Consider the following 14,628-nt stretch of genomic DNA (forward strand, 5'->3'; position numbering starts at 1 on the left):
TTTGCAGCGTCTGTTTTAGAACCCTGGGTGATAAGACGTCATTATATGGCCTGTGGTGTCTCTTTATGCCCATAAGTCTACTGTCTGCATTTCCAGTGAGCTTCAAGGTGATGGACTGTTGCTCGTCTGAGAACCATGTGATGTACATGCTCTGCTCACGGGAGCCCATGAGGATGCAGATCTTCTAGACAGTCCTAGTTACCAAGGGCCGGAGTTGTACCCTCAGCTAGATCAGTCAGTTGCTTTTCAGACTCAGGCATACAATTTTATAGCATTTGTCCCAGGTGAAGACTGTGGACTAACCCTGACTCATTACTTCCATTCTGAGTTCCACTCAGGCTGGGAGGCAGAAAGAGTAATAAAAAGGCCGGGGAGTGGGGTGGAAGTAGGGGAGACAGAGAGAGAGACTAGATTTTTCTTTATTCCTGAATAAGAAACTGTTGTTGCTGCTAAATGACTGGGTTAGATGGTGCATTTGGTGGCAAGAGAAAGGTCTAGAGAAATGACTGTGTCTGTAATGTTGGTGAATTTTAAATGTCTACATTCACACCTTTCTCTCCCTTCGTCTCATGAGAGAAGCTGAGGTTGCTGGCAATATGCCCATATTAATAAATCTTGCATATTTTTCATAAATATTGTCGACAAATTAATAGATTGAGTTCATCATCTGAAAAGTATTCATTGAGCACCAGAGTCTGAATTCCATCGGGCTGGTGCCGTCATGTGCTCTTTCACTAAACCTGACCTGGGCTCAGCCCATGTTTGCTCATCCCATAAAAGGGAGCCCTGGAACTCAGTAAACTCAGTACAACGATTAAAGCAGGTATGAGGTGAAAGGGTCCAGTGCTACAGAATGAAGTAGACTGAGTTCCGGACCTCTGATATCATCTTCTATTTTTGACTCTGAATTTGACCCTGGGACTTGATGACAAGAGTTTACTTCTCTAGATTAATACTTAACCCCTGCCACACCTCCCCAATATAGTTTTACACTCACCCTCTGGCTTCATTCCCTGCCAGCTGCCTGTGAGTAAATACTCGGGTCCCTGCCCCTAGACTCCTGCCCAAGCCTGGCCTGCCTTCCTCCTTAACCCCCTGGGAAAAGAAAAATCAGACACTGAAAGCCTTCACAATACACTATTTAATATAGCAAAATGGAACATGTTTCCTATTAAAGTATATGACCCGAAGGGGGGAAAAGAATCTGAGTCACTTAAAAAAAAAATTGTTAGGGGGCGCCTGGGTGGCTCAGTGGGTTAAAGCCTCTGCCTTTGGCTCAGGTCATGATCCCAGGGTCCTGGGATCGAGTCCCGCATCGGGCTCTCTGCTCGGCGGGGAGCCTGCTTCTTCCTCTCTCTCTGCCTGCCTCTCTGCCTGTTTGTGATCTCTCTCTGTCAAATAAATAAATAAAATCTTTAAAAAAAATTGTTAGGGTTTTTCTCTTTTTTCTTTTTTTTTTCTTTTGAGAGAAAGGAACATAAGAGTCATTTCTTTTGCCACTGAATAAAAAATCTTTTGAACTATGTACTTGGGGTGCCTGGGTAGCTCAGTCGGTTAAGCATCCGACTTTTTTTTTTTTTTTAATAAACACATAATGTATTATTAGCCCCAGGGGTATAGGTCTGTGAATCGCCAGGTTTACACACTTCACAGCACTCACCATATCACATACCCTCCCAATGTCATAACCCCACAACCCTCTCCCTACTCCCCTCCCCCTGGCCACCCTCAGTTTGTTTTGTGACATTAAGAGTCTCTTATGGTTTGTCTCCCTCCCCATCCCATCTTGTTTCATTTATTCTTTTCCTACCCCCCAAACCCCCCATGTTGCATCTCCACTTCCTCATATCAGGGAGATCATATGATAGTTGTCTTTCTCTGATTAACTTATTATGCTAAGCATAATACCCTCTAGTTTCATCCATGTCATCATAAATGGCAAGATTTCATTTCTTTTGATGGCTGCATAGTATTCCATAGTATATATATACCACCTCTTCTTTATCCATTCATCTGTTGATGGATATCTAGATTCTTTTTTTTGTTTTTTTAAGATTTTATTTATTTATTTATTTGCCAGACAGAGATCACAGTAGGCAGAGAGGCAGAGAGAGAGGAAGGAAGCAGGCTCCCTGCTGAGCAGAGAGCCCGACATGGGGCTCGATCCCAGGGCCCTGGAATCATGACCTGAGCTGAAGGCAGAGGCTTTAACCCACTGAGCCACTCAGGTGCCCCGACATCTAGGTTCTTTCCATAGTTTGGCTATTGTGGACATTGCTGCTATAAACATTCAGGTGCACGTGCCCCTACGGGTCACTATGTTTGTATCTTTAGGATAAATACCCAGTAGTGCAATTGCTGGGTCGTAGGGTAGCTCTATTTTCAACTTTTTGAGGAACCTCCATGCTGTTTTCCAGAGTGGTTGTACTAGCTTGCATACGTACAACAGTGTAGGAAGGTGCCCCTTTCTCTGCATCCTCACCAGCATCTGTCATTTCCTGACTTGTTAATTTTAGCCATTCTGACTGGTATGAGGTGGTATCTCATTGTGGTTTTGATTTGCATTTCCCCTGATGCCGGGTGAAGCATCCGACTCTTGATTGCAGCTCTAGTCATGATCTCTGGGCCCTGGGATTGAGACCCAGATAGGCTTGACAGAGCCTATCAGCAGCTCAGAGTCTGCTTGAGAATCTCTTTCCTTCTGCTCCTCCCATTGTGCGCCTGGGCAAATGTTTTCTCTCTCTCAAGTAAATCAATCTTTAAAAAAATGAATTATGTACTTAAAAACTATATTAATTTTGATTTATTAGAAGGCTGGCTAATGGAAGTGGGATGAGGGAGACTGAGGCCAAGCTGGGGAGAAGAGGTGGGAGGAGCAGCCCCAGCAGACCCCAAAGCTCTGGGAGATAAGGCAACTAGAGGCCTGGATCCACACCGTTGCTTGGAATCTAGGAAACCAAGTGCCAATAATTATTTTGTTACACTAAGCATTTTTAGGAAAAGTGTAATCTTTAGATACAGATAATTATTTGATAGGGGTCTACTTGGTTTTAGAGAAAAATTTCCAGGTAAATCAGTAGCTGCAATAAAAATCTAGGTTTGTAGTCAAGGCTTTTAATCAATAGCAGAGAAGAATATTTTTCTTTTTTCTTTTTTTAATTTGATGGTTGAATTGATTTTATTAAGTGATTCACAAGTCAGACAGCATCCCATAGAGCAAGTAGAGGGGAGCTCCCACATATTTTCTCTTAAATATATAGTTGTCTCCGGATGTCTGGTTGGCTTAGTCAGTTGAGTGGCTGACTTTGGCTCAGGTCATGATCCCAGTATCCTCAGATCGAGTCCCGCACCAGGCTCCTTGCTCCACAGGGAGCCTGCTTCTCCCTCTGCCTCTGCCTGCCACTCTGCCTGACTGCTCTCTCTCTCTCTCACTCTAACAAATAAATATATATATATATATATATATATATATATATATATATTAAATTAATAAAATAAAATAAAATAATATATATATAGTTGTCTCATTCCAAGCACTTTTTATTTTAAAGAGGCCCACCGCTGACATTTGTGGGGCCTGAGCAAGAGTACAAATAGAGACCCTATATACTGTATGTCTAAATATTTAAAAGCTAGCAAGTTAGAGGTGCTTGGGTAGCTCAGTTGGTTAAGCAACTGCCTTCGGCTCAGGTCGTGATCCTGGAGTCCCAGGATCGAATCCCACATTGGGCTCCCTGCTTGGCAGGAAGTCTGCTTCTCCCTCTGACCCTCCCCCTTCTTGTGCTCTCTCTCTCTCAAATAAATAAATAAAATCTTTAAAAATAAAATCCTTAAAATCTTTAAAAATAAAAGCTAGCAAGTTGTTAGATAAAAACGTTTTATTCCCACCTTGACAAATTCATTTTCATAATAACTTGGAAGGCCAGGTTCAAATTTAGAATAACTGGACTCCTGGGGTTGTTTCCTGGAATATGGCAGAGCCTGGTGAGCTGGCCTATTGCTGATAGTGTTCACCCTAGGGAGTCCAGACCCAGGGAAGAGTCCTATGCAGGCTCTGGAAGCTGGCTCAGAATATTTGGACCGGGAATTCCAGACTTCCAGGTACCCAGAGGGTGCTCTAGAAAAAAGTACCTGGCTTCTGGATACGCCTGTCTCCAGATTCTATAGACTTTTCATTCTAGAGAGATATGGCCAGAAGAAGGTCAGAATGGTGCCTTTTCAAGTTCAGGTCTCAGAGTAGAGCAGCCCCTTGTACTAGCCTGAGGGTGGTATGATTTGTCACCTGGGAATCACTGTTTATAATTTCTACTACTAATTCCCTGTCCTTGTCTTTTCTGGTCTATTGTCTCCCCTCAGAACACACAGAAGCTTCCTATTGTTCTGCTCAGATACTAGTTTTACTAAATAGGACACAAAGATGGTGTCTTCCATTAGTTCTGTCTTTGATTCCAATTCCCTCTACTAATTATCTGGGACCTTTTTTATTAGCAAAGTTTACCCATGGGAGGCCTGTCACGGAAGAAAGAGCGTGGGTGGCAGTAAGTCTTTGGGAAGAGACTGTGTTTTCCTTTAACTGAGGTGAAGGCCTTTGGAACTGTTCCCAGGATTTGTGGCAGGTTCCACCCCTTGGGTCGCGGGTTGGGGGAGGGAAGGCTGTGGCCCCAGCAGCATTCCCACTGCTTGCTGGCCACAGCTGGGGAACCAGAAAATGGATGATGGACCGGGCCTCTGAGCAAACCATTTTAAATAAAAGGAAAAGGAAAAATGAACGTCAAGACCATCGTCACATGAGTATGTATTTGGTGGGCACAGAGCACCACAGAGGGCCCCTGTCAAACTCAGAGGGAGAGAGACTAAAAAGGGAATACACACCTCTCAGTAAACTGTAACCCATGATGGTGTGAAGGTTCCGGAGAGATTAAAAGGAAACTGCCCAAAGCCCGTCCTTCTGCAGGGTTAAGCTCCACCACCCCCCACCCCTACCCCCCACCCCGTCCCCCACCAGGGATTCTGGGGCTGGGGGCGGGCCTTGTGCTTTTCCTTGTTCCTGATTGGTTCAATGGGTCTATCGTTTCATGGTCCCTACCGTGCGATTGCTGTTTTGCATCACATGGCTCCAAGATGCAGAACAACTTCTTTTCATTTTCCCCAGAAAATACTCTTCACATAGGTTATTAGCTTATGTGTTCGGCTTTGCTGAAGACTTGGAGGCAATTGGGGAAGTTTTATAATTTCGTATTGCTTGGTCCTTTGTTTTCCGTTAGACCCCTCATTTTCCTGACCATGGTACTTCCCTTTTATAATTTGATTTTCCTTATTTTATTACAGCCCAGAGTGCATTAATGTGTCCTTCTGAATTATGGATTATCTGTTTCAGTTCCCATCCTGAGACTCAGAAGAAATGACAGAGGCTTGCAATGGCCACCACTCCCTTTTTCCAGTTCTGTGAGGGAAAGGAGGCAGTGAGAGAAATGTTTTCTTTGTCCCATGAATTATATCATCTCCTTTAAAAGGCAGCATCTATAGTCAGTTTTGGTTTTAAATGACAATGTTTTCTTTCTCAGTTTACACAGTGGTCCCAAAGAAATCTATAATCTCTCTAAATTCTTTTAGTTCCTCAGTTATGTTTAGTACCAACTACATTTAAAATAATAATAATACTATTATAAGTATAATAGTGTATATAAGTGTAATTTTAATTGCAATATTTTTTATATGATCAGATACTTAAAATAGGAATAATTATTACAATAATTATTACTATTGGCAGTAGATCAATTTCTCTTCAAGGACAATTGAAGGCTTTTGAGCAGGGGAATGATTGACTAGACCTTGGTTTTATTTATTTATTTATTATTTTTAAGATTTTCATTTATCTATTAGCAAGAGAGAGAGAGCACAAACACAGGAAGCAGGAGAGGGAGAGAGAGTAGCAGACTCCCCACTGAGCAGGGAGCTGGATCCCAGAACCCTGGGATCAAACCTGACCCGAAGGCAGACACCCAACCAACTGAGTCACCAGGCGTCCCTTATTTTGTTTTTGTTTTTGTTTTTTTTTTGAGAAGGTTCTATACCCAACGTGGAGCCGAACTCACGATTCTGAGATCAAGACTTGAGTTTGACCAACTGAGCCTCCCAGGTGCTCCAGCTAGACCTTAGTTTTAGGCAAGGCATGAGGAGTGGTAAGAGAAGAGAGAGATTGTAGGCAAGAGAACAGCTGGGGAGTTATTTTACAGTAGTTGAGGTCAGAGGTAATGAGCTAAGATTGTGGTTGTGGAGAAAAGGTAATGACTCAGTGCAGAGGTATTGACAGTGGATTCAGACGTTTAAAAAAACCCCAAACAACTAGCCTAGGTTTAGGGAGGGACACTAGTAACGAGCCGAATCTGCAGTATAATCTGAGTTTTGTGTTTGTCCAGTGGTGAAGATAACACCTGGAATAGGCCAGAGCAACACCAACTCCCTGGGTTGTGTTTCTGTGCTAAGTGACTGTCATCCACTCTTTCTCAGTGTTAGAAGCTGTTTGCTGCAGGAGGGCCTGTAAATACTTTTCATCTAGAGAAGGAGAGGAGGAGGAAACTAAAGATCAAAAGGAAAGCCTTGGAGGAAGCAGGAAATCAATGACAAAGTGTACTGTACGGGTAGCAATAATCAGCTCTTACAGCTTCTTTCAGGAATGAATGTCTGTAGTCAAAGGCCACATTGTCTTGTTGAGTCTGTATCACCTTCCATCTTCCTTCTTGGATAAGGTGAGGGACATGTGTCAGACACAGAAGGATTTGGATTACTAAAGCCTAGTCTTGCTCATGAAAGCTCCCTGAGGGCGATGATTATATCTTTGTATGCCTTGTGCATGGTGGGCACTTAAAAATAGGGACAGAATTCACTGAATTGTATTAATTCCCCTTTCACTGAGTTTTGTTGCTCCTGTAGAGGATCGAGACAAGGAGGCAAGTGGTCTGGTGCTATATTCAGTATCATTTACTGGCAAGTAAGAGCAGAGCTGCCAGCTGTGTGTGATCTCCGGCCTGAGGGAGGGGGAGAGGGGCACCACCTGTGGGGAGCTAGCCCACTTAGAATTTGTGACAGGTCCAACATTAACACTTGGCGACCTTCATCTAACTGGGTCTCATTAGTCAGCCCTTTAGTTTGCCTTCCTTTCTCTTCCCGTAGTCGATGCCTCCTTTTTAAATGTCCCTCGGGTTTTACACTTTTCTCTTAGGTACTCCTGTAGTACTTTACTCATCCATAGATCCCTCCCTAGTTCTTGGTCTTGTTCTACCCATTTCTTCTGACCTTAGGGTCTCATCTCTTCTTCAAATGGGAAGATTCCCTAACACACTAGGGCAAGTGTAACCTGAGGTAACCTAAGTAATGATGACCTTTTTCTTCTCCTTTTTAAAAAAAATTTTATTTATTCATTTGAGAGAGAGAGAGACAGATAGTAACAAGAAATAGTGAGAGAGAGCACAAGCGGGTTGGACAGGGAGGAGCAGGCTCCTTCCTGCTAAGCAGGGAGCCTGACGTGGGGCGTGATACCAGGACCCTGAGATCATGACCTGAGCCAAAGGCAGATGCTTAACCATCTGAGCCACCCAGGTGCCCCAATGATGACATTTTTCAATTCCAGATTATTTTCCAGCTCAAAAAACTATCATCTGTTTACTTCTCTGTGAGGAGTTGCTATGATGCCCAGGCTTGTCCACAGACCATAAGTTATGTGGGAACTAATGCTCATCATTTCAGTAACCTGGAAAGCAATAGACAGAGGATATATTACTGAGAAAGATTCTGGTAGAAGCCAGTTTGATATAGTCACTCAATCCTGGAGCTCTCTGATACGGGGGGAAAGCATATATTTATAATTTAGAAAACATTCTTTGTGTGTAGTACCTATAGAGTTCAACATGCACCATTAGTCACACAAAAAAGGGCAGTTCAGTGCAGTTTCACATCTTCTATCTCCTGAATGTTCTGTCAGTTTCCAGTAGCCTGAATTTGGCCTGTCTGCCAGGTCTGACCTAGTCAGGGGACACAGCGACTTAGTCACTCCATTGCCTTGCCTCTTCTCATTGCCTCAGCCAATGTTGGCAGTCTAATTATTTGCATTTTCTCCAAAGCGGAGAGTGTGTTGCCTGTGAGATACAGAAGAGGCTGACCCACCTGGCGGGTGTTCCAATCAGGTTAAGGTTGCACTCGCTGTCTGCAAAGCCTCAGGAACAGGTTTTTCTTCCTCACCCACCTGTTGCTAGGCCTCTGATGGCCAAAGAAACCCATTCTCACACCCTCAGGGGATTTGTCGGGACCAGAATAGGAACACGCCCAACCTTGCCAAAAGCCCTTTAGATAAGGTCCTAAGGTGGTTCTCCCGGGAACCAGCACTTGGAATAATTGAGAGCTGATAAGTCTTATTTACAACAAAGTACCTGCAATCTTTAGTGCTCATAAGTCCTGGTGGCAGGGACTTTCTACCAGAGCTCCCCTAAAGCCTAGTGCTAGGAACCTCTTAGAAGCTGCAGGATCAAAAATGGTTCACTGAACTCTTCTCTCTTGCTGTTTTATTATTCCTAGGTTTTTTCAATTAGTTGATTAAATAGTTGGCTTATTAGAAAATACCTGTGAAAAACAATTCAAGGCAACTGTTAGATTCCAACTGGTAAATACATTCATAGTTTGGGATTTTACAGGAAGTCTTTAAAAGGAAATGATACAGGTTGGGCCTTGAATTCTGGGGAGAACATTTATGGCCAGAGGAGAGAAAGCTGGATGGTAGTATGGTGGTGTGGTCTCATTGGCTTGCTAGTGCTGATTGCCCATCTCTTTTCCAAGTTCATGTTCAGTGACGTAGTAGCATGAAATTGTAATGGATAGGCGTATTTACAGCATGGAAGTTGGTAAATGCTAAAAGTCGGAATTCTTTCCTCCTGGAAAGCTGCTTGTTAATATTTACCAGCATACCGCTGGTGGTGAAGAATGTAGAACACAAATTGGCAAGCCATATTCTGGAGTTAGGACTAGGCTGGGGTCAGATTATATAGGATCTTACAGGGCAGACTAAGGATTTCTGAATTTATTCTATAGATATTAAAGAGCTATTGATGGGTTTTTATTAGTTGAGATGCTTTTGGTTATAGATAATAGAAAAACTGAATTCAAAATGGCTTAAGCAATAAGGAAGATGTATTATGTCATATAATAAGAATTCCAAGGAGGACCCCTCAGGGTTGGCTAATTCAGCAGTTCACCCAAGACCTAGGCTGTTTTCATCTTTTTGCTCGGCCATCCTTAGTATGTCGTCTTTTCCCCTGACCAGGACAACAGTTCCAGGTCCAACAACAGTCAACAGCAGCAGAGAGTCTTTTTTAATTTCTCTCTATCTCTTTGTAAGAGCAAAGAAGTCAAGCACATTTCCCTGAACCTCACATTGGTCAGAACTTTATCATATGCCTAAACCAAGCACTGACAAGGGGATTGAAACCTCATAATTGGCTCAGATCTCTCAGTGTTTCACCCATCTCCTTTCCATGCAGCCTCTACCTCTGTACTGGAGCCAATCTCTTCAGTAGCCTGTGGTCATGTACAGAAGGGTGGCCACTTGAATGTAATCAGGGTTCTATAAGCAAGGAGGAAAAAGGGGCACAGACATTGGTTAAGTAAAGAACAGGATGCTGCAGCTTTTGAAAAGAGAGAAAATATCAATGGAGTATTTTAGGAAGCATAATTTCGCAATAGTACACAAAGACACAGAGGTCCTACGAATATAGAGACTCAGTTACACTATTATGAGTCTGGCTGTGACTCTTTTTTTTAAAACTAGGCTGCACACACAGCGTGGAGTCCAATGTGGGGCTTGAAGATATAGACCTGAGGTGAGATCCAGTTGGATCTGGCCAACCAGTTAAGCCCTGAGGCATCCCTGGATGTGACTCTGTTAAGAGTCTGATATGTGCTACCAAATCAGTGGTTCTCAACTGTCAATTCATTCATTCATTCAATATTTAATGAATGTGTAGCATGGGTCAAGCACTGTGTTAGGTACTATAAACAAAATGATGAACTTGTGGAGCTTCACAATCTAATGGATGAAGCAAATATCAGTAAAATAATCCACAAGTAAATGTGAATTTATAACTTGGTTAAGTGTTGCAAAGGAACCCAGGATATTTGTTTTCTCTTTTTAAAATTGAGGTAAAATTCACACAGTGAAATGCACAGAGCTTCAGTATACGATTTGAGGTACATGTGTAACAGCTACCCCATTAAGACAGAGAAGATTTCCATCATCCTAGAAAGTTTCTTCATGCCCTCCTACTTCCCCCAACCCTCTGCCATAGGCAACCATGGGTTTTTTTGTTTTTGTTTTTGTTTTTAAGAATTTATTTATTTATTTAAGAGAGAGAAAGAGAGCATGAGAGGTGAGAAGTGTAGGGGCCTACTTAGCCAGAGTGACTTTATCTCGGTTAAACAGCCATTTTGTTGTTTTGTGCAGTAAAACTTAAACTGACCCTGTCCCCCACCCCTTCCCTGAGGAACTTACTTAAAAGCAAATCTGGGAAACCAGTAAAATGTGGTCGACCAGTCCTTGCTAACAGAGCCCAAATACAAGGATGGGTCAGGTCAGGTGGAGGTAACAGAGCCCAGAATACAAGGAGGAGTTAGGCCAGGTGGAGACAATCTCATTGGCCAGGCTCAACCACACGGCCTTTGCTCTATAAAAGCTAGTCTGTGAAGCTGGGGGTGGTCGATCTCTCCGTAAGAGACATCACTAGTCAGTTGGTTTGATTCTCCGTGCTGGCGCAAAATAAAGTTTTGCTTGACCTTCGCTTTGTATCAGTCTTGCTCCTTTGATCACAGACCCCATCAAGAAGGTCAGAGGGAGAAGCAGACTCCCCACAGAGTTGGGAGCCCGATGTGGGACTTGATCCCGGAATTCCAGGATCTACCTGGGCCAAATGCAGTGGCTTAATTAAGCAACCACGCCACCATGGTTTAATTTCTATTTTCAAGATTAACCTTTGTCTCTTCTCAAACCTCATATAAATGGCTTCTTTTGCTCAATGAATGATTTTGAGATTTATCCATGTTGTGTTTAAAGGGAGTTCATTTTTAAGATATGTGTCCCATTGTTTGATCAATTTATTTGTCTATTTTTCTGCTGGTAGACATTTAGGATATTTTCAGTTTGAGTCAATTATGAATAAAGCAGTTTTTGAATATTCATGCTTTTGTGTACATATGTTTTCATTTCCATTGGGTAAATACCCAGGAATCGAATTGTTGGGTAATAGGGTAGAAATGTGTTTAGCTTTATAAGAACCAGGTATGTTAGAACTAATAAAGGAATTCAATAAAGTTGTAAGATACAAAATCAATATACAAAAATTTGTTGCATTTCTATACACTAACTTATGACGTATCAAAAAAGAAAGTAAGAAAATCCCATTTACAATTGCATCAGAAAGAATAAAATACTAGGAATAAATTTAGTCAAGGAGGTGAAAGACTTGTACACTGAAAACTATAAGACATCAATGAAAGAAACTGAAGAAGATATAGAAAAATAGTCCATGCTCAGGGAGTGGAAGAATTAATATTGTTAAAATGTCTATTCTATTCAAAGCAATCCGTAGATTCAGTGCAATCCCTATCAAAACTCCAATGACACTTTTCAACAATCCTAAAATGTGTATGGAACTACGAAAGACCCTGAGGTGTTAAAGTAAACTTGAGAAAGAAGATCCTAGAGGCATCATGCTCCTTGACTTTAAACTATATTACAAAACTATTATAATAAAAAAGTAAGATATTGACATAAAACCAGACACATAGATCAATGCAACACAATAGTGAGCTCAGAAAGACACCCACATATTCTATGACTTGCAGTGGGGCCAAGGACAGTCTCTTCAATAAATGTTGGGAAAGCTGTACAGCCACATGCAAAAGGATGAAGCTAAACTACAATACACAAAATATATTACACTACACACACAAATAAACTCAAAATGGGGTAAGGACTTGAATTTAAGACCTGAAACCCTAAAACTCCTACAAGAAAACATAGGTGACATCTGTCTTGATTTTTTTTGGCTCTGAGTCCAAAAGCAAAAATAAACAAGAGGGACTACATCAAACTAAAAACTTATGCAAAGAGCAAAGAAAATCAAAATCATCTATCCAATAATGGGTTAATGTCCAAAATACATGATGAACTTACACAATTTAATAGCAAAAAAACAATCTGATTAATAAATGGGCAGAGGTGGGCGCCTGGGTGGCTCAGTGGGTTAAAGCCTCTGCCTTCGTCTCAGGTCATGATCCCAGAGTCCTGGGATTGAGCCCCACATCAGGCTCTCCACTCAGGAGGGAGCCTGCTTCCTCCTCTCTCTCTGCCTGCCTTTCAGCCTACTTGTGATCTCTGTCAAATAAATAAATAAAATCTTAAAAAAAAAATAAATGGGCAGAGGATTCGAACATTTTTTCCAAAGAAGACATGCAGATGGCCCCCAGACACATGAATAAGTGCTCAACATCAGTAATCATGAGGCAAATGCAAATCGAAACCACAATGAACTATCCCCTCACACACGTTATGGTGGTCATCATCAAAAAGAAGAAATAACAAGTGTTGGTGAAGATGTGGAGAAAAGGGAACCCTTGTGCACTGTTCGTAGGAATTTGAATTGGTGGAGCCAATATGGAAAACAAGATGGAGTTTCCTTTAAGAATTATAAATAAAACTATCAGATGATCCAGCAATTCTATTTTGGGGTATTTAGCCAAAGAAAATGAAAACACTAATTCAAAAAGATATATGCACCCCATGTTCACTGCAGCATCATTTACCATAACCAAGACATGGAAACAGCCTAAGTGTCCATCAATAGCTGAATGGATAAAGAAATTGTGGTATACCGACATACATATATATATATATATATACTTACACAAACATGTTTTTTTTTTTAAGATTTTATTTATTTATTTGACAGAGAGAAATCACAAGTAGATGGAGAGGCAGGCAGAGAGAGAGAGAGAGGGAAGCAGGCTCCCCGCTGAGCAGAGAGCCCGATGCGGGACTCGATCCCAGGACCCCGAGATCACGACCCGAGCCGAAGGCAGCGGCCCAACCCACTGAGCCACCCAGGCGCCCCAAACATGTTTTTATATATATAACATATATATAGGAACATTATTCAGCCATAAAAACATGGAATCTTGTCATTTGTGACAACATAGATGGACTTTGAGGGTATTATGCTAAGTGAAATAAGTCAGACAAAGAGAGATACTGTATGATTTCACTAATAGGTGAAATCTAAAAAAAAAACCAAAAACGACAACATACAAACCCAAACAAACAAAACAAAGCAACAGAACAAAAAGGCTGAGCTTGAGCTTGTAGATACAGAGAACAGATTGGTGGTTGCCAGAGGAGAGGAGTGCGGTGGGGGTGGGCAACCAGTGAAAGGGGTCAAAAGATACAACTTGCAATTATAAAATAAGTAAGTCCTGGGGAAGTAATGCAAAGGTTGGCAACTGCAGTTAATAATACTACTGTATTGCATATTTGAAAGTTGTTAAGAGAGTAAGTCTTAAAAGTTCTTATCACAAGAAAAAATTGTAACTATGATAATGGATAGCCTTATTGTGGTGAGCATTTCACAACATACGCAAATACTGACTCATTATGCTGTACAGCAGAAGCTGATACAATGTGGTAAGATAATTATACCTAGAAAAGAAAAAGAACTGTGGGTATATTTATTTATTTACTTATTACTAAAGATTTACTTATTTGAGAGACGAGAGAGAGCGCATGAGCAGGGAGAGGAGCAGAAACAGGGAGAGGAACAGAATCTCAAGCAGATGCCCCACTGAGCAGAGCCAGATGTGGGGCTCCATCCCACAACCTTGAGATCACGACCTTCACCAAAATTCAGAGCTGGATGCTCAACTGATTGAGCCACCTAGGTGCCCTGAACTGTGTGTATTTTAAAAATATTTAGATTCCTGGTTTTCAGTCTCCCAAATTCTCAGTCAGTCTGAGGTTCTTAGGCACGTACAATATGCTGTTTTAAAACTCCACCGGACCACTGGTTTTAATTATAGTGGTGGTAGTGGAAAGGAAGTTATTTTGGTTTGGTGTTCTTTCTGTCCCACCACAAGAGCATATAAATGCAAACAATTTCTTTTTTTTTTTTCCTGGTTGGCTGCAAAATAGCTTTCTCTGAACATTTCCCCCACTCTATCCATTAGCTAGTATTGAAATAGTTGCTCCTTTTAGTTTTTCTGGTGCAATGCTCCTTTCAGTTTTTCTGTTTTTTCTGCTCTTGCTTAAAGTGGAAGTTCAGGGAACTCCTTGGAGCATCCCTTCGAATTGCTAAGATGAGTAAACAAAAACAGGCCTTAGACTGGAAGAGAACTTAGTACTAAATGGCAGATGAGGGTATGTGGCTTGGTACACTTGTAGAATTTTCTCTGCTGCTTGCTTGCTTGCTTTTATTTTTACTATTCTTTGACCTGGCAGCAAAAAATAATCAGCTGTGTTCTGGCAGCTGACAACATCAGAGAGCTGCTTCTGAGCATGTGACAGCTCAAATGGCTGCAGATCACTACAGAAGAGGT

Source organism: Mustela nivalis (genome assembly GCF_964662115.1).
Source record: "Mustela nivalis genome assembly, chromosome: 10".
NCBI lineage: Eukaryota > Metazoa > Chordata > Mammalia > Carnivora > Mustelidae > Mustela > Mustela nivalis.